This window comes from Eurosta solidaginis, chromosome 3, assembly GCF_040869045.1.
Source record: "Eurosta solidaginis isolate ZX-2024a chromosome 3, ASM4086904v1, whole genome shotgun sequence".
NCBI lineage: Eukaryota > Metazoa > Arthropoda > Insecta > Diptera > Tephritidae > Eurosta > Eurosta solidaginis.
The window spans coordinates 155,649,980-155,677,867 of NC_090321.1; the positions used below are offsets into that span (position 1 = coordinate 155,649,980).

The following is a 27,888-nucleotide window of genomic DNA, read 5'->3' on the forward strand; positions in this document are numbered from 1 at the left end:
TAGCTATATCATATTCATTTTCCAGGCATTCACCGTTAATTACAATTTTAGTGATATGTTTTTTAACATCATTAAGCTCGACGAGGTCTTTTAGACACTTCCACATACGTTTCATATCGCCATTGTTATGATTTACTCTATCTTCCATGTATTTCTTTTTTTTATAAATTATGGTTCTTTTATATATTTTCTTAATGACGTTATATTCGTCCCAAAATCCAGTATCCAGTACCTATGCCCGAGCCCTCCTTGGCGATATTCAGGAGGGTTCGCTTGGCCGACTGCTCTATTGATATATGCAGCGGGGTTAGATCGAGGATAGCCGGCCTTGCGAAACCTGGCATTATCACCGACTAAATCATCCGCGACCTTATTTACAACTTGGACGTCCCAAATGTCGACCATTTTGAACATCCACGTCGATGGCACTACGCTACCGACTGTCCTACACCCCAAAATCTTGGGTGCGACGTTTGATCAGGATCTACATTTTGGTGAGCACGCAGCCGTAATTGTTCCGTAAATCCAGAGCTGTAATAAAATCCTCAAATCCCTTGCTGGCAGTAATTGGGGAAAATACAAAGAAACGCTCATTACCACTTACAAAGCAATTGGCCAGCCGTTTGCGTGCTACGCGTCCCCTATATGGTCGCCCAGCCTAAAAACTATCCACTGGAAGAAGCTACAGGCCTGCCAAAATACTGCGCTCATAACCGCCACGGGCTGTCTTCTTATGTCCCCAGAACACCATCTACATAATGAGGCGAGAACACTCCCCATCAGGGAGAGAAATGAGATGCTAACCAAACAGTTCCTGTTGAAAACCCAGAAACCTGGGCATCCCAACAGACATCTGATTGATGAGCCAACACCGCCTAGGGAGTTAAGGAGACATCTCCGTAAGCATTTTGAGGAAATACGGCACCTGAGAACTCAGCCGCATGAAGCAAAAAAACACAAGCAGGTCCTTGGTGAACTCCACAAACAGGCGTCGGACCTTTATGCCGGGAATTGCCTGGTGAACCCAGTATTCAGGGAACAGTACCCAAAACTTGCGGAAGAGGAACGCATACTCCCCACGGAAACGCGAGTCACTCTGGCTCAACTTCGTTCTGGATACTGTAACAGGTTAAACTCTTACATATCCAGAATCAACCCCGACATACAAAATGTATGCCCCGCTTGCAACCCGAATAAGTCAAAATGTATTGTTATTCATAGAAGGTCTTTTCCCACTAATGATTTAGAGAATGTAGTGCGCTTCCCAAGGCAGTCGGTTCTATGTACCGGAGCGACTCGAATGTAGTGTTTGACAATTCCGTTATTGAATACGTAGATACGACGAAAAACTTAGGTGTATTTTTTAACAAAACATTGACATGGAAAGACCATATTTTTAGAACGGTTGGAAAAGTGTATGGAATGCTTCGTACACTATGGTTAACACACATTATTTCACGCCTTTGCACATAAGACTACTTCTGGCTAAAGCGTACTTAATACCTACGCTACTCTATGGTTATGAGAGTATGTGTGCAAAAACAAACTAAATGTTGTTTACAACAACATTGCTAGATATGTTTATGGGTTGAAAAGACTTGATCACGTATCACAACATGCTAAAAGGTTGGTAAACATTTCTTTCGAAAATCTTTTAAAAGTCAAAACACTGTCCTTCCTCCATAAATTGATACCCACGAAGAAACCTGACTATCTATATCGTAAGCTTATTTTTCTGCAATCATCAAGATCGGTGCTTCTTACGCACATTAGATACCGCACGCTCACCTCTGAAGCCAATTCTTTGTTACTGCAATACGTCTTTGGAACTCCCTACCTACAAGTCTTCGACTTTTAAGTAATGCTCTGCACTTCAAAAAAGAGCTAATATCATTTTTTAACGACTCTTAAACTGGATCTCAACTTGTTGTTAAAATGTTCATTTCTAAGTCCCTTTTCCTTTCTCTGTGTCTTCTTTCTTTATTTGTTAAATACTATTCGATCTATAATCAGCCAAAGGTTATCATAACTACTGCTGTCTTTTAATATTTATTAACTACTTTTCTTTAGTTTTAAGATTTACATCTACATACATAAATATTTAACTATTATCTGTTATACTTAATTTAATTTGGTTAATCTGATTTATTATTATAAATGTTAAATTTTTATAGCTCATGCTATCACTGTTAAATAGTTTGTCAAAATTGTTGTGCTAGGAACAAATTTTCAAATAAATACAAAAATACCATGATGGACCTCGTGGCCCTAGCTCTCATGGAGTCGAAGTGCTGTTTCCATAGGAGCTTGGTGTCAAAAATGACCCCAAAGTATTTCACCGCGGTTCCATATTCTAGTGGCACGCCATCTATTGTTATTGCTCTCAGGGCTGGTAGGGCCCTTCTTCTGGTGAAGGGGATGATAGTCGTTTTAGATGGGTTGATGTTAAGCCCCACACTGGCGCACCATCCCCTTGTAATATTCAATACTCTCTGTATTATGTCACATAGCGTACTCTCGAAATTACCCCTTGCAATTATGACGATGTCGTCAGCATATCCTTGGCATCAGCAGTTGCGTCCTAGCCTTTCATAAGCGAGGCGTAGTCACCCGTCACTTACTCACAGAGTGACGACGTCTCCTCCCGTGTCACTTCAGAATTCTGCAGTTAAACTGTAATGGATTAACTGGGAAGATCACGGGGATAGTCGATTTCATGAAGCGGCACAACATCCGCATTGCTGCGATTCAAGAGACTAAACTCACAGCAAGATCTGCTCTGCAGACTTGTTCTGGGTGTAATGTCCACAGAAAAGATCGCGAGAGCGGAAATGGAGGTGGTCTGGCGTTTATCATACACCACTCTGTGCAATATCATATCTTTGATCCCGACATCGGCCGCAGAGACAGTGTCTTAGAACGTCAAGGCTTATCTGTCCGTTCAGGCGATGGAAACCTAGAAATCATCAACATCTACATCCCTCCTGCCACCTGTTGCCCCAGTGGATACCACGCTAATATCAGTGCCTTACTCACTGGCGATAATCGCATTATCTTAGGTGATTTCAATGCCCATCACGATCTATGGCATTCAGACTTGCAGGCAGACAGTAGGGGTGATATGTTGGCGGATCAAAAAGAAGAAACGACGTTCTGCACAATAAACGGAGACGCCCCCACACGTATGGTAGGAAACTGTCACAGTTCGCCGGATATATCAATCGTCACCGCAGGACTCGTAAACTGCGTCAACTGGCAGCCGATGGTAACATTGGCATCCGACCACTTGCCCATACTTATTTCGCTCGACCGTACCGCCGACTTCATCGTCACAGAAAAACGCACTTTCATAAACTTTAAAAAAGGAAAGTGGGACGAATACAAATCCTTTACAGACAACCGCTTTGCTGGCCTCCCTATCCCGACTGATGTTCGCCAAGGGGAGCATACTTTCCGCAAGGTCATTGAATCCGCCTCGGCTCGCTTCATTCCCGCCGGTAGAATTCCCGAAATTCGGCCTCACTTTCCGGCGAAGGCCGCAAATTTAGCGAGAGAACGTGACCTTATAAGAAAGCTCGATTCCGGCGACCCTCATATAAGGGATATAAACCAACGCATCAGATTGCTTGTGGATGAACACAAGCGGGCGAAATGGGAGGAGCACCTAAACGGTTGTAACCTCTCTGCTGGTGTAGGTAAGCTTTGATCCACCGTAAAGTCCCTATCGAATCCGTCTAAGCACAATGACAAAATTTCCATCGCCTTTGGCGATAAAGTGCTGTCGGATGCGAAAAAATGCGCGAGCGCTATCTGCCGACAATATATAATGCATTCTACGGTCGACAAAGATACACGGAGGGCTAACAGACACGCACATAAACAAAAACTCAGCACGTCTCCAATTACCATCACCGCCAAAGAGGTTGAGGATGCCGTCGGTCACGATAAACCATCCAAAGCAGTGGGCCCAGACGGCATAGCCATGCCGATGCTAAAAAGCCTAGGGAAAGAAGGTTAAAAATATTTAGCGCATGTTTTCAACCTGTCTCTTTACACCTTTGTCATTCCCGAAAAATGGAAAACGGCCAAGGTGGTCTCGCTACTCAAGCCTGGGAAACCAACAAACATAGGAGAGTCATATCGCCCGATATCTCTCCTATCGCCAGTAGCCCAGAAGCTTGAAGCCATCTTGCTCCGCTACTTCAAAGCAAATTTGCAGTAGCCTGTCATCAGCATGGCTTTAGAAAACTCCATAGCACCACCACCGCGCTAAATGCCATTAGGACCCAGATAAATTGTGGTTTAAATCAAAACCCCCACCATAGAACAGTACTCGTTGCACTAGACCTATCGAAAGCTTTTGATACGGTCAACCATGGCACGTTACTGCAAGACCTGGAAGGGTCTACCCTTCCCCCATGTCTTAAAAGGTGGACCGCAAATTATTTGGGTGGACGGCAGACATCGGTGCAATTTCGAAACGAAACATCTATTCCAAGGAGAGTTAAACAAGAGGTTCCACAGGGTGGTGTCCTATCCACACTCTTGTTTAACTTCTACATATCAACGCTACCTTCGCCACCAGAAGGAGTTACTATCGTTTCCGCACTGCTACAACAACAACAACAACACCATCCTACGCCGATGACTGCACAATAACGGCCACAGGCCCAAGCCCACAGATCGATGAGCTATGCAACAAAATAAACGGCTACCTCTGATCTCTCCAGTTTCTTCACCTCACGAAACCTGACATTATCACGGACTAAATCATCGGCGACCTTATTTATAACATGGACGTCCCAAATGTCGACCATTTTGTACGTCCACGTCAATGGTACTACGCTACCGACTGTCTTAAAAAAAAATAAATAAAAATGTAAGGCGCGATAACCTCCGAAGAGATCTAAGGCCGAGCTTCTCTTCCAATTAGCGTCGTGCTCCTCTTGATTTTCCCTACAAATTGGCCGGACGGGACCTACATGTTTTATGCCGACTCCGAACGGCATCTGCAAGGCAGATGAGTTTTCACTGAGAGCTTTTCATGGCAGACATACACCCGGAGCGCTTTCCACACACTGCAGAGGGGCGACCCCGCTTAGAAAATGTTTTCTCTATGTCAGGAAGTGCCCGGTGAATCCAGTACTCAAAGAGCAATACCCAAAACTTGCGGAAGAGGAACGCACACTCCCTAGGGAAACGCGAGTCACTCTAGCCCAACTGCGATCTGGATACTGTAACAGGTTAAAATCTTACCTATCCAGAATCAACCCCGACATACAAAATGTATGCCCTGCTTGCAATGTGTCCCCACATGACACCAACCATCTCTTCAATTGTAATGTGGAACCAACGCCTCTAACACATCTCTCATTATGGTCCACCCCTGTTGAAACAACAAGTTTCCTCGGACTCCCGTTAGAGGACATTGATGACAATTTGTGATTGGTCAGACCTATTGGATGGGGCGAAGCACTGCTTCAACAACAATATCTTTCTGGTTAATCCGTTACAATTAAGTTGGAGAATTCTAAGTGCAACGGGGGGCAGTCGTCACTCTGGGAGTCAGAAATGAGTGTAAGCGCCTTTAAGGATATAGGCTTTGTCGAGTGTTCGGTTCGATTGCTGCCTGGTGACGATGAGTTGGCACTTGTGTCTTGGCAGCTCGGTGTAACGAATGTACCGGTCGGACGGTTGCAATTTCTAAGCCCAGAGCATCTATGAAGGTGGCATCGGCCGAGGCATGAACTGCATTGGACCGATGTCCCGATCATACATATTCTTAGCTGGTGTGGGGAACTAGGAGTTGATACGCGAGTGCGTGTGTCGGAAAAGGAGGGATGGGTCGTGGGTAAAATCTGATGCTCGGCATTGCTACTGTCCATGCTACGTAGATTGTAGTGATAGGTTGCAGCGGCCGCGTTCGCTGGAGGCGAAGTTTGGCGCGAGCAACAGCGGACAGTTGATGTGGCATGCTGGGCAGCGTTACTGCAAGAAGGTGGCGGGGTTACGCATGAGAGTGAACCGCGGGACGTCCTTGAATTGAACAGCAGTGAGCCACAAAGGTTTTGTAGAAATTTCGGGGCGATGAACGTTGGGTTCTAACTGAGAACAGCCTGAACAATGCAACAATCTTTTAAGCGTGACACACTGGCAAGAGTTTGACAGTCTGGGATAAATCCTTTTCCGACATATGCAGCAGAACAGCAGCCTGGGACCGGGGTTAGGTTCAATGCCTTCCTCGAGCTGGAGGGTATGGAGCAGTCCAGCTGCAAAGAGCTGCTCCGACGATGACATTTTATGGGAAAGACACAACAAATTAAATGGGGTTCCACTGAAATGACAGCCATCTTCAACCTGTTTGGCGGTAATTGGGGACCAGCTGTATTTATGCCTGTGTGCGCGTCTATTGTCCGCAAAAAGCGCTCCCACAAAATTTTTCGCATCCTACAGCACTTTATCACCAAATGCGATGGATGGGGTAGAAAGTTTGGGGCGACGAACGTTGGGTTCTTACTCAGAAAAGCCTGAACGTCATTGAAATTAGTCGGGTTCGATAAGGGCTTTACGGTGGACCATAGATTACCCACACCGGCAGAGAGGTTACAATTCTTTAAGTGATTTCCCCATTTCGACCGCTTGCGTTCATCCACAAGCAATATGATGCGTTGGTACATATCCCCTATATGGAGGTCGCCGGAGTCGTACTGTCTTATAAGATCACCTTCTCTCGCTAGAGTTGCGGCCTCCGCTGGAAAATGTGGCCGTATTTCCGGGATTCCTAAGGCGGGAATGAAACGAGCCGACGCGGATACGATGACCTTGCAAAAAGCACGCTCTCCTTGACGGGCATCAGTCGAGATAGTGAGGGCAGCAAAACGATTGTCTGTATAGGTTTCTTAATCGTCCCACTTTCCTTTTTGAAATTGATGAAAGTGCGTCTTTCAGTAGTGATGAAATCGACAGATCGCTAGAACGAAAGGAGTATGGGTAGGTGGTCGGATGCCAATGTTAGCATCGGCTGCTAGTTGACGCAGTTAACGAGTCCTGCGCTCACGATGGAAATGTCTGGCGAACTGTGGAAGCTTCCTACCATACGTGTGGGGGCGTCCTCATTTATCGTGTAGGACGTCTTTGCTGTCCGCCTGTTAGATCAGAATCAGTGAGCTGCAATTATTCATCTTTTAAGGTTATTAGTGGACTAACGAAAAAATGAGTATTAGTGCGTACACAAACAAAGAATATCAAGCACTTATATCCACTAAAACACATTTACATAGTCATGCTTCGTAAAATGAATAAACGCTCATAAGTCACGAAGCAGTTCAGTACTCAATTGTCTCATTGAGCGAGAAAGTCAACTGTGTTATACGATAACACTAATTGGAATGAAGCGGGAGTCATTGGTGCCGTATGTCGTATCGCTGTAGTCGTATCCCTAACGTAATCAGCTGTTTATCGTTACGACGGTAAAGCGCAAAATACACGACACGAACATTTTCGCGAACATTCGCGTTATGTCATGTTTCTGCGACCTTTTCTGTCGTGTATGGTGGTGTTTGCCAGTTCGCGCAAATGTTCGCCAAAAATCAAAATATTTTAATTTTTGGCGAACATTTGCGCGAACTGTTCGTGCGTGTATGGCGAAATAGCTCATAATCGTAGTAATTTCTGAACGGAACAGACGTGCGTGGAAAAGTAAAATGGACAATAAAAAATTTCTGAGTGAATTTATTGAATCTTCTCTCTTTTTTTACGCTTAATTGCCACTTTGAGCAATATTGCTGCAGCACAATTGTTGCCCGTATTCATCGCTGTCTGAAAGAGAACTAATGTTCGGCCAAAAGTTCATATGGTGTATGGCCAAAGCTGCGAACAAGATTGCGGAATGTTCGTGTCGTGTATTTGGCGCTTAAACCAAAAACCAATTGGTTGGCTACGATACGGTTACGACCTTAGCGGCACCAATAATCGATTGCATTGATTCCCATAAGGTTGGTCGAATCAGCTGTTATGAGGTTACCGATACAGTTACCGATAAAGCACCAATGTCTGCAGCTTAAGTAAGCCTAACGTCCAATAAAATGAATGCAGTCATATCAGCCTTCTGACGCTAGCAACACATCGATGTACACGAAACTAAACTGAATGCAGCGCTAAAGAAAAACCGATAATAAACGAAGTATACAGTGTATTATATACGAAACCAACGTGCTACTGAGTTAAAGCGACTATGATTTCAGTTTATACTCAACAATGTCATATATGTATGGGACATATGTGTTGCGTGGCACTCGTATGTATTTTCTATTTTATGTGCTAGTCACTCATAGTATTTTTCTGTACTTGACTAAGTACACATTTACGGCGTTATTATGTATAACGCAAAGCGACGCGAAGAGTCACTTTCAGTCCCCAGCGGGTTAGGGGGTCAGAATATACCCGCGGTAGGTATGCCTGTCGTAAGAGGGGCTGTGTAGCGCAACCCTTCAGGTTGCCAGCGCAATATATAGCTTCTCCAAACCCAATTGTCAACCTCACCTATCCGCGGCGAATCCTGTTTCACTAACAGACGAGGCTCTGGCGACCCTAAGCTCCTCATGGAACTTGGGGGTGGGGAGGGAGGGGATGGCCTGAAGGTTTAATGTGGCTATATAAATCGTTCCCGAGATGGTCGGGCTAGCTCCTTAATGGTGCTGTGGTACCGGAGCGTACCGGATCTGTATCCGGCAAAGGACCATCATATCGATAACACTCCCCAAAGCCTTCGGGGATCAACTTTATCGCTACAACAACAACAACAACAAGAGTCACTTTCACCCAAGTGAAACCAAATTCGTATCATATAAGAGCATTCATTCACTTCGGTGACTCTCAGTGACTATAGATGACTGTAGGTGATTGTATTACGTTTTTTCGTATTATATAGCGACGCAAAGTGTCACGAACACTCATTTTTGCTGTCAAAATATTCATTTGCTTCTGGGTCGCGTTTGCTTCATTCACTTCGCTTTTTTATTGTCGTTTTTTATAATTTTGAGTAAAAACAGACAGCCGATAAAGGTTATATTTAGAGCTTCGTTCAATGTGGATGCATATTTCGTCTAATTTTACAGGAATATAAAAAGCGAAACCTATAAAAATTACAGCCAGGGACCCAAACTGTTATTTCTTTTGTAATAAAAGTCCTTCAGAAAAATGTATTGGTGGTATGGCCTAGAAGGTTCAATGCGGTCATATTAAATCGTTCCCGAGATGGTTGAGCTTGTACCTTAATGGTGCTTGTTACCGGAACATACCTGATATATATCCCGTGAAGGACCATCAAAATCGATAACGATTTATCGCTACAACAACAACAACACCAACAACAACAATGAAATGAAATGCTAACCAAACAGTTTCTGTTGAATACCCAGAAATCTGGGCATCCCAACAGAGATCTGATTGATGAGGCTACACCGCCCAGGGGCTTAAGCGGTAATCTCCGTAAACATTATGAGGAAATACGGCACCTGAGAACAGACCCGTATGAAGCAAAAAAGCACAAACAGATCCTCAGTGATATCCACAAACAAGCGTCGGACCTCTATGCCAGGAATTGCCCGACAAATCCGGTACTGAAAGAAAAATTCCCAGAACTAGCAGAGGGAGAACTCACTCTCCCTAGGGAAATGCGCGTCACTCTAGCTAAACTTCCATCTGGGTACTGTAACAGGTTAAATTACCTATCCAGAATCAACCCCGACATACAACTTGAAAGAACACTGAAGGAAGTTTAAAATAAAATTCGAACACAAAATATGGAAAAAAAAAATTTAGAAATTTGGTAATACTCTAGAACAGGGGTCGACTACACTGTTTGTAACGTTGACCTGTTCTTTCTCATAATATAAAATTGAAATTTTTTACGACAAACAAAATTTCTGGTAAAAGTCCAGAACAGGGGTCGACTGCTAATACGCGTCCAAAAATATTGTGAGAGATGTCAAACGAAAATAAAAATATTGACTCGTTCAAAGTTTATTGACGAAAAACCGAAAAATGACCCCGGGTCTCTCCGAAACCGGGGGTGGCATCCATAGTATTTTTCCGAAGAACACCTTTCAGCGTTGGCGGTCTTCGGCCGAGCTTATCAAAAATTACTCTGGCCGATCCACCAATGGGGTGGGATAAAAATTAAATGCGTCCAAAATCCCTTTTTACACAAAATTTTTTTCAGTGCACACCATTACAACAACCACATAAAATTGCCAAGTTCAACTGCAATTATCTACGGACCTTCGGATTGTTGTTGTCGAGGTCAATACGCGTCCTTTGACACCTCTCTCTATATTTTTGGACGCGTATTAGCAGTCGACCCTGGTTCTGGACTTTTACCAGAAATTTTGTTTGTCGTAAAAAATGTCAGCTTTTATATTATGACTCTTTGATTATGAGAAAGAACAGGTCAACGTTACAAACAGTGTAGCGTTAACAACTGTAACGAGGCTGTGCCTACGGAAGCTTGAGCGCAGCCCATACGACCATAGTGGTATGAACTTCAAGGCGTAGGTACCAAAATTGCAGCTGTAGTGCAAGGCCGCAACAAAATCCTCAAATCGATTGCCGGCAGTACTTGGGAAAAAAATAAAGAAACATACAAAATTCAAATGCAATTGAAAAATAAACAAGCAACTGGTTTTAAAAACATTAACAATCAGACAATCAATATTGCAATAGAAAAAGTGTGTTGCTACATGCGTAGTATACAAATGTCTATAGGAAAAGTATGTTTATAAGCAAAAGTGTCAATTTGTGTTGCTACATGCATAGGCTACATGTGTATTACGGAAAATTGTTGCTACGTTTATAGTATACATGTATATTGAGAAAGCCAAAATGTCTAAGTATGTACAAAGTAAAAATTTTATATACGTATATATTAAGGTACTGTACCGCCCTTTTTCTGCTTTGCTTGCTGCCTTCGCTTGTATACTGCTGAAATTTGTTGTTGTTGGTGTTGTCTTCCGTTGCTGCCGTTACCAAGTGAATATTTTCTGCTTCTTGCCTCCCGTTCTCTCCTTCTAATTTTTCTCTGACTTTTGATGAATTTTATGATGATGAGTAGGATAAGTAAATGGCGTGTCGGTGATGTTTTACCGCTATTAACGGTGCTTATTAAAGGCGTCACTGGTGGTTGTGTTTTTAGTTTCACCGTTATGGCGTGGTACAGCCAGTTCAAAATTTAATATCTCCATATACATGTATGTATGTATGTATGTAACACCACAAAATGTAGGTTTTGTGTAAGTTCCAAATTTATGTTTAGTAAAAATTGTATTTTTAAATTTCTTCTAAATTTTCTCAAATTAGTTTTTAAATGTATATGTTTTAAATAGTCCATTTTGCCATATGTGGCTTTTTGTTTTGCAACTTTGTATTTTTTTCGTTTTTTTTTTTTTGAAATTTTATATATTTTTTTTGTAATTTTTCCTTTCGGAGTTTTGTATATTTTTGTAGTATTTGCAACTTTTGTAATTTCGTAGCTTTAAAATTTTGTGAAAAAAATTTTTTTTTTATTTGTAGTTTTTCTTTGAAAGTATGCTTTTTTTGTAGGTTTTGAAATTTTATGATTTTTTTGTAGATTTTGAAATTTTAAATTTTTTTTTGTAGTTTATGACATTTTATTTTTTTTGTAGTTTTTTGAAATTTTATGATTTTTGTATTTTTGAAATTTTGTAATTTTTGTAGGTTTGAAATTTGATAAGAATAAAAATTTTTTTGTAGTATTTTTGTAATTTTGTAGTTTTTTTGTAGTCTTTTATAATTTTGTAGTTTTTTTTTTTGTAATTTTTTGTATTATTTTTTTAGATTATATTACTTCGTGTAATTTTCTTTTTGCATATATTTATGTTATTTTATGAATTTTGCAAAATTTTTTCCATATTGGCACAACCACCACGCACTTTTTCGTCACAACCACCACGCACATATTCTTTCAGATTTTTTTTTTTTAATTATGCTGCTTTTGTAGTGCAGGGAATTTTTTCCTTCCCCGACGCCACCTTTTGCCGCAGGCATGGCCACGGTCGCCATGTAAGATGACCATCGTGGTCATCTTTATTTCCGTCGTAGTGGACGTAGTTTATCGCCCAAACGCTTTAACGATACTAGTTACGTAGACTCACGCAAATACACCGATTTCAATACAAAACAAGAAATGATGCACTTTACTTTATAGTATAGTCCTTTTCTTTATTTGTTCTTATAAAAATGTTCAGAAATTAACACATTTATATATAGATGTGCGAGCTACTTCAATTTTTGCTTCTGGACAAGTTAACTGCGCGGAATTAATTGGCTTCTATTCATTTGACAGATAGCCCTTATCGTGAATGTGTTGTGTTGACAGGTAACCCTTATTGTGAATTATGGTTATGTTTAATAAGCATTGCTTATGGTCACGCAACACTTACCGTAAGGGTTACCTTACACTGTCGATGTTGAAGACGCCATTGGTCGCGCTAAACGATCCAAAGCAGTGGGCCCAGACGGCATAGCCATACCGATGCTTAAAAGCCTAGGGAAAGAGGGTTTCAAATATTTAGCGCATGTCTTCAACCTGTCTCTTTCCACCTTTGTCATACCCGAGAAATGGAAAATGGCCAAGGTGGTCCCGCTACTAAAGCCTGGGAAACCAGCTAACATAGGAGAGTCGTATCGTCCGATATCTCTCCTATCGCCAATAGCAAAGACGCTTGAAGCCATTTTGCTCCCTTATTTCCAAGCAAATTTGCAGCTAGCCTCTCATCAGCATGGCTTCAGAAAACTCCATAGCACTACCACCGCGCTAAATGCCATTAGCACCCAGATAAATTGCGATTTAAATCATTACCCCCACCATAGAACAGTACTTGTAGCGCTAGACCTATCAAAAGCTTTTGATACGGTCAACCATGGTTCGTTACTGCAAGACCTGGAAGGGTCTACCCTTCCCCCATGTCTTAAAAGGTGGACCGCAAATTATCTGGGTGGTCGGCAGGCATCGGTGCAATTTAGAAACGAAACATCAAAACCAAGGAGAATTAAACAAGGGGTGCCACAGGGTGATGTCCTATCCCCACTTTTGTTTAATTTCTACATATCTAAGCTACCTTCACCACCGGAAGGAGTCGCAATCGTTTCCTACGCCGATGACTGCACAATAATGGCCACAGGCCCAGGCCCAAAAATCGATGAGCTATGCAATAAGATAAACGGCTACCTCCCTGATCTCTCCATTTTTTTCGCCTCGCGAAACCTGGCATTATCACCGACTAAATCTTCCGCGACCTTATTTACAACATGGACGTCCCAAATGTCGACCATTTTGAACATCCACGTCGATGGCACTACGCTACGACTGTCCTACACCCCAAAATCTTTGGTGTGACGTTTGATCAGGATCTACATTTTGGTGAGCACGCAGCCGTAATTGTTCCAAGAATTCAGAGCCGTAACAAAATCCTCAAATCCCTCGCTGGCAGTACCTGGGGAAAAGATAAAGAAACGCTCATGACTACATACAAAGCAATAAGCCAGCCGATTACGTGCTACGCGTCACCCATATGGTCGCCAAGCCTAAAAATTACCCACTGGAAGAAGCTACAGGCCTGCCAAAATACTGCTCTCAGAATTGCCACGGGCTGTCTTCTTATGTCCCCAGAACACCATCTGCATAATGAGGCGAGAATACTCCCCATCAGGGAGAGAAATGAGATGCTGACCAAACAGTTCCTGTTGAATACCCAGAAACCTGAGCATCCCAACAGACATCTGATTGATGAACCAGCACCGCCTAGGGGCTTAAGGAGTCATCTCCGTAAGCATTTTGAGGAAATACGGCACCTGAGAACCCAGCCGTATGAAGCGAAAAAACACAAGCAGGTCCTTGGTGAACTCCATAAACTGGCGTCGGACCTTTATGTCAGGAATTGCCCGGTGAATCCAGTACTTAAAGAAAAGTATCCAAAACTCGCGGAAGAGGAACGCATACTCCCCAGGGAAACGCGTGTCACTCTTGCTCAACTTCGTTCTAGATACTGTAACAGGTTAAACTCTTACCTATCCAGAATCAACCCCGACATACAAAATGTATGCCCCGCTTGCAATGTGTCCCCACATGACACCAACCATCTCTTTAATTGTAATGTGGAACCAACGCCCCTAACACCCCTTTCCTTATGGTCCACCCCTGTTGAAACGGCAAGTTTCCTTGGACTCCGTTAGAGGATATTGATGACAATTTGTGATCGGTCGCGGCTGTTAGGTGGGGCGAAGCATTGCTACAACAACAACAACATTTTAAGTTAGCATTGTTTGACACAATTTTATATGTGCTCTCTGCCAAAAATGCTTCAACTAACTTAGTCACATTTTATTTCGATTATGAATATGCCCCAATATGTTCGCATCATGTTATAAAAAATCGTGTACTCATACTTAGTCAGGGTTATTAAAACGTAGCGATTCGTATCAGTAATTTGGTTGAGTCTTTTTCATCCTCACACCGCGTTAGCGTTGAACGCGAAAGATCTGACAACAGAAGATGCTGATATCCGAAGTGAAGCCCCTTTTGGCAAACAGATACGATATGTTTTCTCGAAAATGTGTATATTCATACCGTGGTGTGATGGTAGCGTGCTCCGCCTATCACACCGTATGCCCTGGGTTCAACTCCCGGGCAAAGCAACATCAAAATTTTAGAAATAAGGTTTTTCAATTAGAAGAAAATTTTTCTAAGCGGGGTCGCCCCTCGGCAATGTTTGGCAAGCGCTCCGGGTGTATTTCTGCCATGAAAAGCTCTCAGTGAAAACTCATCTGCCTTGCAGATGCCGTTCGGAGTCGGCATAAAACATGTAGGTCCCGTCCGGCCAATTTGTAGGGAAAATCAAGAGGAGCACGACGCAAATTGGAAGAGAAGCTCGGCCTTAGATCTCTTCGGAGGTTATCGCGCCTTACATTAATTTTTTTTTTTTGTTTTTTTTTTTAATATATAAAAAACACGTGTCACACAATTGAGGCCAATGGACTCCTAAACTACTGAACCGATTTTGAATTTGTTTTGCAACCCGTGTGTATTTTGATCTAACTTGAAATATAGGATAGGTGACTGGGTGACTAGGGTCTCGGGATATAGGCCAAAACGTGGACCCGGGTACCCCTGTTGTTGTTGTTGTTGTTGTAGCGATAAGGTTGCTCCCCGAAGGCTTTGGGGAGTGTTATCGATGTAATGGTCCTTTGCCGGATACAGATCCGGTACGCTCCGGTACCACAGCACCATTAAGGTGCTAGCCCGACCATCTCGGGAACGATTTATGTGGCCACATTAAACTTTCAGGCCATCCCCTCCCTCCCCACCCCAGGTTCCATGAGGAGCTTGGGGTCGCCAGAGCCTCATCTGTTAGTGAAACAGGATTCGCCGCGGATAGGTGAGGTTGACAATTGGGTTTGGAGAAGCTATATATTGCGCTGGCAACCTGAAGGGTTGCGCTACACACCCCTTGAATCTGGTATTTTAGTCGCCTCTTACGACAGGCATACCTACCGCGGGTATATTCTGACCCCCTTACCCCTTACCCGGGTACCCCTAGAGTGTGTTTATAGAATATGGATATCAAATGAAAGCTGTTGATGAGTTCTTTAGTAGAGGGTAATCTTCATACCCCTGGGTGAGTAGGGTCTCGAGATATAGGCCAAAACGTGGACCCGGGTACCCCTAGAGTGTGTTTATAGAATATGGATATCAAATGAAAGCTGTTGATGAGTGCTTTAGTAGAGGGTAATTTTCATACCCCTTGGTGAGTAGGGTCTCGAGCTATAGGCAAAAACGTGGACCCGGGTACCCCTAGAATGTGTTTATAGAATATGGATATCAAATGAAAGCTGTTGATGATTGCTTTAGTAGAGGGTCATTTTCATACCCCTGAGTGACTAAGGTCTCGAGATATAGGCCAAAACGCGGACCCGGGTACCCCTAGAGTGTGTTTATAGAATATGGATATCAAATGAAAGCTGTCGATGAGTGCTTTAGTAGAGGGTAATTTTCATACCCCTGGGTGACTTGGGTCTCGAGATATAGGCCAAAACGTGGACCTGGGTACCCCTAGAATGTGTGTATAGAATATGGATATCAAATGAAAGCTGTTGATGAGTAATTTAGTAGAGGGTAACTTTCATACCCCTGGGTGACTAGGGTCTCGAGATATATGCCAAAACGTGGACCCGGGTACCCCAAGAATGTGTTTATAGAATATGGATATCAAATGAAAGCTGTGGATGAGTGCTTTAGCAGAGGGTACTTTTCATGCCCCTGGGTGACTAGGGTCCCGAGATATAGGCCAAAACGTGGGCCAGTGAATGCCTAGACAGTGTTTATACAATATGGATATCAAATGAAAGCTGTTGATGAGTGCTTTAGTACAGAGTAATATATTATCCCGAGACGGACTAGGACTGGCATTAGGACTAGGACTGGGACTGAGATTCGGAGTGGGACTGGGACTGGAATAAAATACATACCACCCTCCGGGACAGGCAATAAGGGATGCAGAAGAGTAAGAAGAAAGAGAAAAAAGATAAGGAGAAGGAGATTGAGAAAGAGATAGAATGAGACGATGGAGATAGATGAAGCGAAAAGGACTGAGGAAGGAGTGAATAAAAGGATTAGGAAAAAGTGAAGAGGGGGGGAGGGCAGATTCAGACGGAAAAAGCTTATTAAAATGTATGCAGATAGGCCAAATTTAGGGCAGGACAACGTCTGCCGGGTATTCTAGTGTATGTATATATTGTTACGAATATTAGCAACACTAAGGGGTACTGTCATCTCTAAGCCGATGCTAAGCAGTGACTTGTATGCACATCAATAATTCAATCATTATGTCTACACATATGTACGTACACGCAGCGGAGAAGCAACGCACAAACACATGCAGATATCTTATCTGAGATGGTCCCAAAAGTATGCATTTATAATTGTGGAAGTATCGCTCACAAAAACACGCGCATATGAGAGCTACACACGTGCATCTTTAGTTAAAATTATATACCAGTAACTAAGTAAATTCTGGAAGAGCCTAGAAGATGCAACGAGGAAATCACACAGTATAAAAGCAGCAACAGTAGAGGCGCGACAATCAGTTTGATTTAAGAAGCCACCTGGCGAGCAATAGTAGCGAAGTACTTTAATAAAGGCCATTTTGCATTATTGAAAAGTGGAGTTATTTATTCAACAGTTTAAGGATACGAACGTTAGTAGAAGTTTGCAAATAAGAGGAATTGCAGTAAATTCGTTACAATTGGTGTCAGAAGAGGAATTGTTGAATAAATTCCAGAGGACAACAAGGACATGGCAAAGTTCAGTGAATTGAAGATCCAGCAACTGAAGAAGGAGTTGGAGAGCCGTGGATTGAATACAACCGGCATTAAAATCGAACTTCAGGCACGACTACGAGAGGCAATGGAAGCAGAAGGAATTAACGTGGAAGAGTATGTCTTTCATCTTGATGGCGACGAGACAACAACAAAAATTGAGGAGAACAACGAAACACCGCAGACAATGGCGCACAGACTTGAACACAATATTAGCTGCAATATCTGCACAAACGTCGACAGTAACATCCAAGATGGAAACTCAACTGGAAGAACAGAAGACATATATGGCATCCCAACTGGGATCGCAAGGGACACGCATAACATCCAAGATTGAAGCACAGGAGACGCGTATTTCCGAAATGTCGGCACAAATTTCAGAACAGATATCACCTCAGATCTCCACACAACTAGAAGAGCAGGAAGTCCGAATATCATCGAAACTGGAAGTGCATATGGAAGAAAAACTTACCCAGTTTCATAAAGGCTTCAGTGGTCGACAGGATAAAATAGAGGCAGAGATGGATGCTTTGAAAGATAGGATCCAGGAATTACAATTAAGACGCCCAGCTGTTCCAGCAAGTAAGCTAAAGGTAAAAACACCATCCTTTGACGGTTCTGTTCCTTTCCAGGTCTTTAAGCTACAGTTTGAGAAGACCGCAGCAGTGAACAACTGGAATGCTGATGATAAAGTTGCAGCTCTATTCGTAGCATTGAAGAGGCCAGCAGCCGAAATCCTACAGACGATTCCCGAAGGAGAGCGGAATAACTATGAAGCATTGATGGCCGCTGTCGAGAGACGTTATGGAAGCGAGCATAGAAAACAGATATACCAAATTGAGTTGGAAAACCGTCACCAAAGAGCGAATGAGACTTTGCAGGAGTTTGCCTCGGATGTTGAAAGATTGGCTCATCTCGCAAATGCGGACGCACCCGTGAAATACACCGAGAGGGTAATAATCCAGAGTTTTATAAATGGCCTACTGGTCGTGGAAACGAAGCGAGCTACATATGCGATTCCAAAGCTGACATTTGCTGAAACGGTATCACATGCATTGACTCAGGAAACTGCCTCCCTAATGAGTAAACCAGCATATAAGGCTCATCGTGTGGAAGTAGAAAGACCAGAGTGGGTAGACAATATTTTGGAAGCATTGAAGGGTACGCAGCAGAAGAATAATGATGCAGTCAAATGCTTTAAGTGTGGAAAGCACGTCATTGCGATCTTGGTCCTGGTAATTCCAACTTGGGTGGCCGTAAACGCAAAGCTGGAGGAGATGAGCAAGAGCGTGCCAGATGTTATAATCGAGAGCTAGCTCCAGCTATTGAATTTCCTGTGATATCTGTGTCGCAAACTGGAAGGAAATCAAGCAGTCTTACAGTCAGAGGGAATGTGGATGGCAAGGAGCGTGTACTGACTGTAGATACGGGCGCATCTCATTCTCTTTTTATTCGATCTGATTTAGTCAACAAGAGATTAAAACCGTTACCTGTAGCAAGGTTGCGTACGGCCACAGGCGAGTATAACCAAGTTCAGGGAGAAGTGATATGTGAAGTCCTAATTGGGAAGGTCATGGTTCTACACAAATTCATTGTGGCGGAGATTGTTGACGTAGTCATATTGGGAGTGGACTTCTTAGTTGACCATGACATCAAGATCGATATGCAGGGAAGGGTTGTGCGTTATGAGAACCAGGATGTACCACTTAACTTTAGTTTGAAGAAAGGGTTCAGCAGTAATCGAGTACTGGTGGAGAAGACTCGACAAAGACCACGAAAGTCCAAGGTAAAGGTTGATGAATCGGATGGGCCAAATAAATCAAAACCAAAGGTACCTGCGAGAAAAACACTGGCATTGACAAACCCTAATGGACGCACTAAAACGACTGAAAGAATTTTCCAGAAAGAATGCAAGGGTGGTTTCAAGCCAACGCGCACTACTGTTGTGAAACGTCAAGACGATACTGATGATGCAAAGTCAATCAGATATACCAAAGTCAATCCGTCAAGATCAAGCTCTGCGAAGTAGTTCTTCATTGGCCAAACAACAGAGTGTGAGGGAACGGCCCAGGGTATTGAGAAGTAAGATGAAACACAGGTACGACAAGAAAAATAATTCGGAAGGTTTCCGGGAGGAAGATTTGGTACTGCTATACAACCCTCACCAGCGGAAAGGTGTTCCATCCGAATCTTGGTGCAGTTGGGAAGGCCCGTAAAGAGTTGTGAAGAGGATCAGTGATGTCATCTACCGCATACAAACCATTCGGAAACCACGAAGTAGAAGGGTGGTTCATTTGGAGATGCTAGCGGCATTTAGATCGAGATATTTGTCTGATCGGGACGATCAGACTTAGGTGGAGGGCAGTGTTACGAATATTAGCACCACTAAGGGATACTGTCCGTGGTGTGATGGTAGCGTGCTTCGCCTATCACACCGTATGCCCTGGGTTCGCACCCCGGGCAAAGCAACATCAAAATTTTAGAAATAAGGTTTTTCAATTAGAAGAAAATTTTTCTAAGCGGGGTCGCCCCTCTGCAGTGTTTGGCAAGCGCTCCGGGAGTATTTCTGCCATGAAAAGCTCTCAGTGAAAACTCATCTGCCTCGCAGATGCCGTTCGGAGTCGGCATAAAACATGTAGGTCCCGTCCGGTCAATTTTTAGGGAAAATCAAGAGGAGCACGACGCAAATTGGAAGAGAAGCTCGGTCTTAGATCTCTTCGGAGGTCATCGCGCCTTACATTTTTTTTTTTATTTAAGGGATACTGTCATCTCTAAGCCGATGCTAAGCAGTGACTTGTATGCACATCAATAATTCAATCATTATGTCTACACATATGTACGTACACGCAGCGGAGAATCAAAGCACAAACACATGCAGGTATCTTATCTGAGATGCTCCCAAAAGTATGCAATTATAATTGAGGGGATGTGTGGAATAGTGGTATTAGTCGAGCTACACCGTTTTTCCATAAATCAACCAAATAAAAAGAGCACGATTACATACACATACCATATTAATCTTAGAAAATAATAGTGATATTTAAACAAAGATATTAGATTCATTTATGAAAAAACGGTATAACTCGCTAATAAAATTTTGCAGTAGTGAAGCATCGAAATGGTATGAAAATATATTCAATGTCGTAGACCAGAAAGAACTGAAAAATAAAAGAATTGAAGTGGTTTCAAAAACGACTAAGCAGACAGAGAACTCCATTGTCAAATATAAAAAAAAGGTTAAAAATGATAAAAGTAGTAAAAAAATATTGCTAAAAATAACAAAAAGAAATAAAAAATAGTTATAAGCATTTCTAAATAATAGAATATAATGTATTTAATAATGGTCATTAATGTATCTACTATTTTGTTCATTAAAGTATCTCAATCAAAATATTTGATATTCGATCTATGGAATAACTCAAAAAAAAGAAAGCATCCATTTTCTAATAAAATTCAATTCAATTAAATTCAATTTATTTAACACATTTGTACAAGTGAGACTATTGTCTCTTAAAGTACATCGATATTTGGATATGTGTACAATGTAATAATGTGAGAATAACAATATTTATATTAATACAAAAGAAATAACAGAATAGACAATGTAGAATCGAGAAAATAGCTAGAATAGTGTTTTTCGTATATCAAAAAATTCAGACAAAGCCAATTTAAAGCGCGATGCATTGGGCTCATTTTTAATAAAATTAGGTAATGAGTTCCATACTTTGAGAGTACTGACAAAGAACGTCCTTGATGATGAGAGATATTTATGGCGTGGAACGATGAGGATACAGGTTCTGTCAGATCTAGCAAAACATAAATTTCGGAATAGGTATTCTGGTTGTTTTTATAAATTAATTTATTCAGGAAAATTAGATTGCGATAGTTTATGAAGGTAGTAAGACAAATTTACGCTCAAGTAGATATATCTTGCACAATTGTTCAATGCAAGTTGTAGCTTATTTCTAGACTTACAGTCTATATCACCAAACACTAACCCTCCAAACGAAATTAAAGGAACTATTAGTGATCTGACTAACATTAATTTGACATTTGGAGGAATGAAAGCAGCTGTGTACCACAATTTCCTTAACACAAAATAAATTTTTGATAAAACGTAGTTAATATGATCAACACAGTTAAAATTGGAATTTAGTTTGAACCCTAAACTACTAACGACCGACTCATACTTAATGGTAATATCCTGTAGTATAACCGATGGCAAATTCTGCAATAGTTGCGGAGAGTGCGAAATGCAAATAGCTTTTGTTTTAGACGCATTTAGATTTAAATTATTATCACTCGACCACGAAGAGATGCTTTCGAGATCCTCGTTCATCCTACAAACCAAATCTTCAGATAAGCCAATAGGGCGAAATAAATATATTTGTACATCATCAGCATATAGATGTATTGAAACACTTTTGCAGCAATGAGTAATATCGTTAATGAACATACTGAACAAAATTGGTCCAAGTATAGATCCCTGAGGCATCCCCGAGTACAGGCACTTCGTCTCAGAGCAACCACTTTTAACTACTACCTTCTGCCAACGATTTGTAAGATAGTTTTCAAGCAATCTTGAAGCACTAGAAGAGAATCCAAAGTAGTGTCGTAATTTCATTAAGAGAATGGAATGATCTACTGTGTCAAAGGCTTTCGAAAAATCTAAAAGTGAGGTCACAGTCAGATCACCCCTAGGCAGGGCGGAGGTCTTCAATTACCTTGAGTAAAGCCGTCGCACAACTATGGCTCGCTCTATAACCAGACTGGCATTCTGAGAGAAGGTTGTACTTATTGAGGTGTTCGGTGATTTGCGCCACCACTAACTTTTCCCAGATTTTAGAAAGAGCGGGTAATATGCTTATCGGCCAAAAATCCTTTGGCAAAACAGCCGATGGCTTTTTAGCAATAGGAATAACTTTTGCTATCTTCCAAGCATCGGGAAAAGTTGAAGTCGTTATCGAAAAGTTAATAATATGTGTTAACGTTGAAATAATGTTGATTGGAATAAGTTTTACAAACCTAAGGCTTATACCGTCGGCGCCAACGGCATTGGATTTATTGAGAATATACTTCTTATGACATCATCCTCTGTAACTCCGAAAAATTGAAATTTGTTATTATCTGGTGTGTACATCACATTTTCATTAAGTTTGAAATTTTGATTTCTTATATAACTACTCGACTGTAAAAAGAAGTCATTGATGGAGTTAGGGTCCAAATCGCATTTCGAATCATTTTTACATGCAATCCCTACTGATTTGGGATTTTTCCACACGTTCTTGGTTGGTAAATTCGTGTCAAGCTTTGTTTGAAAAAAAAAAGTCTTTTAGAATTTCTTACTGTGAGTGTAGCATGATTTCTGGCCAGACGATAATATTGCCAGTTTTCATTTGTGAGCTTTTGCTTCCAAATTCTGTAAGACTTACTACGAGCTTTGATAGCCAGCATAACCTCTTTTGTGAACCACGGCTGTCTATTTGTTTGGGACTTTACCGCCTTTAGAGGTACATATTTAGTAAATAGGTAATTTAAAAGAAACATGAAATAACTGAGTTTTTGGTTAGTATCTGAAAACATCCATACGCGGTTCCAATGTAAAGAATCAGCTTCGCACATTAGTTCAGAGAGATTAACTGACTTAAAATCCCTATAATAAAATTGTGTTTCAGTATTGCAAATAAAATCTATATCATACGATATAAACAACATATCATGATCAGATATTCCCGCAACTGAGAACTGGTCAAAATAAAGTACACTGGAACTGTCCGAGGTACATATCAGGTCTAGCAAGTTAATTTGCAATTTGGTGAAAATCTAGTAGGAGATTTATTGACAACTTCTAAGCCAGCGGAATACAAATTATCCATTAATGTCATTGACCTCAAGTCATTGTTTAATAGGTCTGTGTTAAAGTCACCACAGACAAAAATATGTTCATATTTGTATATAAATTCAGACAATTTTAGGAAAAAATTGTCTAGCTTATGGAATTTACTGGGGTTGTATACACACACAACTAAACACTTCTTTAATGCATCACTAACTTCTATAATCAAGTACTCAACAGGATCATTTTCGTTGGATTTGAAGATAACCTGATGCCTCAGCGATGTTTTACAATATATGGCAACACCTCCACCCCTTGCCCCGGTTTTCCTATCATTCCGTGCCAATGATTAAGAGTGTAGTTTATAAAATTCATCCTCAATATTCTCTATAAACCAAGTCTCAGTCACACAAAGTATGTCAATTTTTGTATTTTGCAAAATTTGGTTCATGTAATCAAGTTTCTGTAAATTAAGAATACGTGCATTTATGTGGCAAAGCTGCAAACCTGTATGACTGTTGCTTACAAAGGTTAAAATGGTCTTGAGACATTCGTTGTCAGTACTCAGATACTCATTTTCACTGATCATTAGGATTAATGCACTTAGCGCTGCGTAATGGGCTTTGGTTTGTAGAATTGAAAGTAATAAAGAAAAGAGGAATTTGCAAATAATAAACATACATATTTGAAAAAGTAAGAGAGAAAGATAAAAAAGTAAATGTAGTAATAAACATAAATACTAATCCCATGCTTGCTTTGTAGAAATTCGTCATCATTGTTTGTCTTCGCTGACAAGAGCATTTATATCTTCTCTGCTGATTGAGCGCATACGGAAAGCTTGACGAATGGCTGGTGTCTCATAACTAATTGCTTCACACAGTTTGCTGAAAATTTCTTTAACATTGCCATTATTTGAATTCGGTATACCATTTATCACGATATCAGTTGACACAGCTTTTTCCGCAAGATCCTAAATTTCTTCACGCAATGCATCAACCTTGGTTTTGAGAAATGCAAACTCAGTTTGTGCATTTTCGACACCCGCTACTCTTTGTTCACATCTTCCTATTCTATCTTTGGCATTCGCTAACTCACCCGTAAGCTCGCTCATTCTTTGCATAACTCTATTCTCCATGGATTGCATTGACTCATTAATATGTTTAATAATATTTTCTTCGTGCGTTTTGAGTTTTTGTTCCCACATTTCATTTATGTGTTCAATGATATTTTTTTCATGCTTTTCGAGTTTTTTCTCCCATATTTGCATAAGCTGTTCGGCTGATATGCTCTCACCTTGCATTTTTCAGGCCGCGTTCTGTGATTGTGTTGAAATTGATGCATTAGGCGACAGAGAAGTGATTGGTGACGATACATCATTCCGCGCCAAAAGCCCTGGTTGTTGTTGCTTTGTGAGCCTTGTATTCGGTTTACTCATTTTGCCACAAAAGAAAACCAAAAATAAACACAAACTGGAAGATTTTAGATTAAAGTTGCTTTTTACTTGTTTGGAATGTAACCACTTTTATAAAAAAACTAGCAGAATTGCATAAATATATCACCAAACACTTATTTGGTACAAATTTACGTAAATAAAGCAAAGAAAACAGCAATCCTTTCTCAGCGAAACAAAAACACGTCTACACAGCGAACATTTATTATATATATGATGTGTATATAAAATTTATTACTTTTTCTTATCAAAGAATCATACTATCTAAAATCTTAACAAGTAGGATTATTATAAATTTATTTTTACCTGTATTGTTAAGTTTTTTTCACTTTTCACAAAAGGTTGATTTTTGAGTTATACCGTTATTCCACACATCCCCTCAATTGTGGAAGTCTCTCTCACAAATACACGCGCATATGAGAGCTGTAGTGTAAACAGCCAACAATTTAATCCCAAATATTTAAATCAGTCTAATATGCTCCGAGTTCGTGAGGCGTTCGGAACTGGCAACTTAAGTATAATACGTATGTATATTAGATTAGTTTTAACAATTTAAAAATTATTGTTAGGCAGGAAAATATTCGGGCAACCTAACGGCTGCCTATTGACAAGCAAAAATTTAAATTTCTGCTGTAAAAACTTTTTACTAATTATTGAGCTGAGGGATTAAGGAAAAATAATTATAAAAATAAAAAACCGAATCCAGCAATGTAAACATTAGAGTGTTAAAAAAAAAAGATAAAATACAATTTTGTAAAACTATTGATTTTAAAATTATGGAAAGATCAAGAAAAATTAAAAGTTATGTAAAAGGCCCACTTGAGGACCTTACAAATGAAACTAAAATTGTAGATGAGGAAAAAACTCCAATTTGGTTGAAAAGTCATTGGAAACTTATTGAGATGCCTGGGGAACCAACAATATGTAATGTTAGGAACCCACACGTAACAGCAGCTGAAGAGATATATAGATGGGAAGTAAAATTTATGGGAAGAACAGATTAAAATATTGAAAAAAAAAAATTTTAATAAAAGAAAAAAACCACAAAAATTTTTTTTTTGTCTTCATATCTTTTTTTACGATGGAAGGCCAAGAATCAAAAATAGAAAAACCAACGGCAAACGTTGTAAAGTCAGTCCAATTAGTAGACCATACTGAGGCACTAGATACTATTAAGATCATACTTCTAATCATCTGCGTAGTCAGTTGCATCAGTTTTTTTCTGAAACTCTACTCAACCCATAATAAATTCCTAAAAAAGCGATATGCTGGCCGCGCAGACGGTTTAGATACGTTTTAACTGCCATCCCCAATGGGCAAATGGGAAGATATCGTTAAACTACTCATAGAAGAAAAAACGATAGGAGAAAAATCTTACAAATGTATTAATAAAAATACCAAAGTTAAGGCAGAAACAGTAGTAAAGCATCTTAAAATAATAGTTGAAGCATTTAACAAAATAGGACAAATAATTCAACAGTTAAATGGTAAACTCGACGGCAATCGAAAAGACCAAGCATATCAACCTTGTTCCAGCATTAGAGGCAAATTGGTGTCCTCACTGGCAAGATATGATATAGAATTCATAGTACCAACGAGTTTCAAGAAGGAAATAGAAATAGACTATAGCACATTCCTTCTGGAGTCAGCATCCGATTTAGAAGAGGAACCAAAAGTAGAACAAAAAGAAGAAGAAAAACAGGAACAAAAGGAAATTTTAACAGAGACGCCAAACTACCAAACAAGAAAAGACAAAATCAAAACCACAGTAGAATTCTTAAAAACGGCTTCGTCAATTCTACCTGAGTTTGATGGTAAACATGGGAATTTACATAGCTTCTTAGACGCACTAGATATCATAGAACAAATTAAGGATACTCACGAGACCATAGCAGACCCCATGATAAAAACTAAGCTCAAGGGAACAGCTAGGAACCTTTTGAGCACTGAAAATTCAATACTAGCAATAAGGCAAAAGTTGAGTTCAGCAACTAAAGGTGAATCTGTAGAAGTTTTTACGGCAAAACTCCTAAACGTCCAACAGCGCAGTAAAACAGCTAACCAGTACACTGCCGAAATCAAAAAATTAACAAAATCGTTGGAAGGTGCTTACATATCAGACGGTCTTGCACCTGACTTGGCAACCAAATATGCCACACAATCAGCTGTAAAGGCCATGTGTAAAAACTCGGCTAACGAAAGAGTTAAACTGATAATGCAAGCAGGAACGTTCACATCTATGAACGAGGCTATTTCAAAATTCACGAATAGCTGTAGTGAAGTCACGGGTAACCCAACTACAGTGTTACGCCTGACGCGCTCACAAGGTAATTACCTAGGTAACTTCCGAAGAAGCTAACAAAATAATAATTATCGAATTAACCAAAGCCGAAGATATTACGGTAACACTAACAGATATAATAACAACAATAGTGATAGACAAAATAATAATATCCAAAGACGTAATTTTGGAGGTCAGTCAAGATCATCCAATCAGAGTAACACAAGCAATCTCCATAATATAAACCAACAGGAAAACCAGCAAACTCCACTCCAACAGTAAATTCTAACGGTAATAAAATATGCACATTCAACTTGCATCTAAACAGCTACATATCTTCCAATACTACCCTAAATAAATCAACTGCCACAATAAATAACTCACAGATCACAGATTTAAAAGGTATTGGCCGAGGCATAACAAGCACACTTGGAACAGTAAAAGCAGATCTAACAGCTGATAGTCTTTTAATAAAACATAAATTTCACATAGTAGAAGACAATTTCCCAATCCCATGTGATGGAATTTTGGGACTCGACTTCATTAAAAAATATAATTGCATTATAGATTATAATAAAAATGGGGACAGCCTAATACTACGACCATATGACTACCCAGAAGATATAGTTATATAAATGACAAATAAACCAACAATTAATAGCATTACAATACCCGCAAGAGCCGAGGTAGTTAGACAGGTTCATATCAATAGTCACAATAAGGAACTATTAGTACCTCATCAAGAATTGACTAATGACATTTTTGTAGCCAACACGATAGTAAACTCAAATCAAGCTTTAATAAGAATAATAAATACAACAGATAAACATGCAATCATTCAAGATTATGACATCAAAACAGAAAGTTTAGAGGATTATGTAATAATTGAAAATACACCTCACTGTAAAGCTAATAATAAAGAAAAGTTAG

The 27,888-nt window shown here is 40.4% G+C and overlaps 1 protein-coding gene across 1 annotated transcript in view; it reads left to right on the plus strand.

Moving 5' to 3' along the window:
- LOC137244431 (putative leucine-rich repeat-containing protein DDB_G0290503) overlaps positions 1-27,888 on the plus strand; it is a 242,858-nt gene that overhangs the window by 12,464 nt on the left and 202,506 nt on the right. The gene's annotated exons all lie outside the window — the stretch shown is intronic.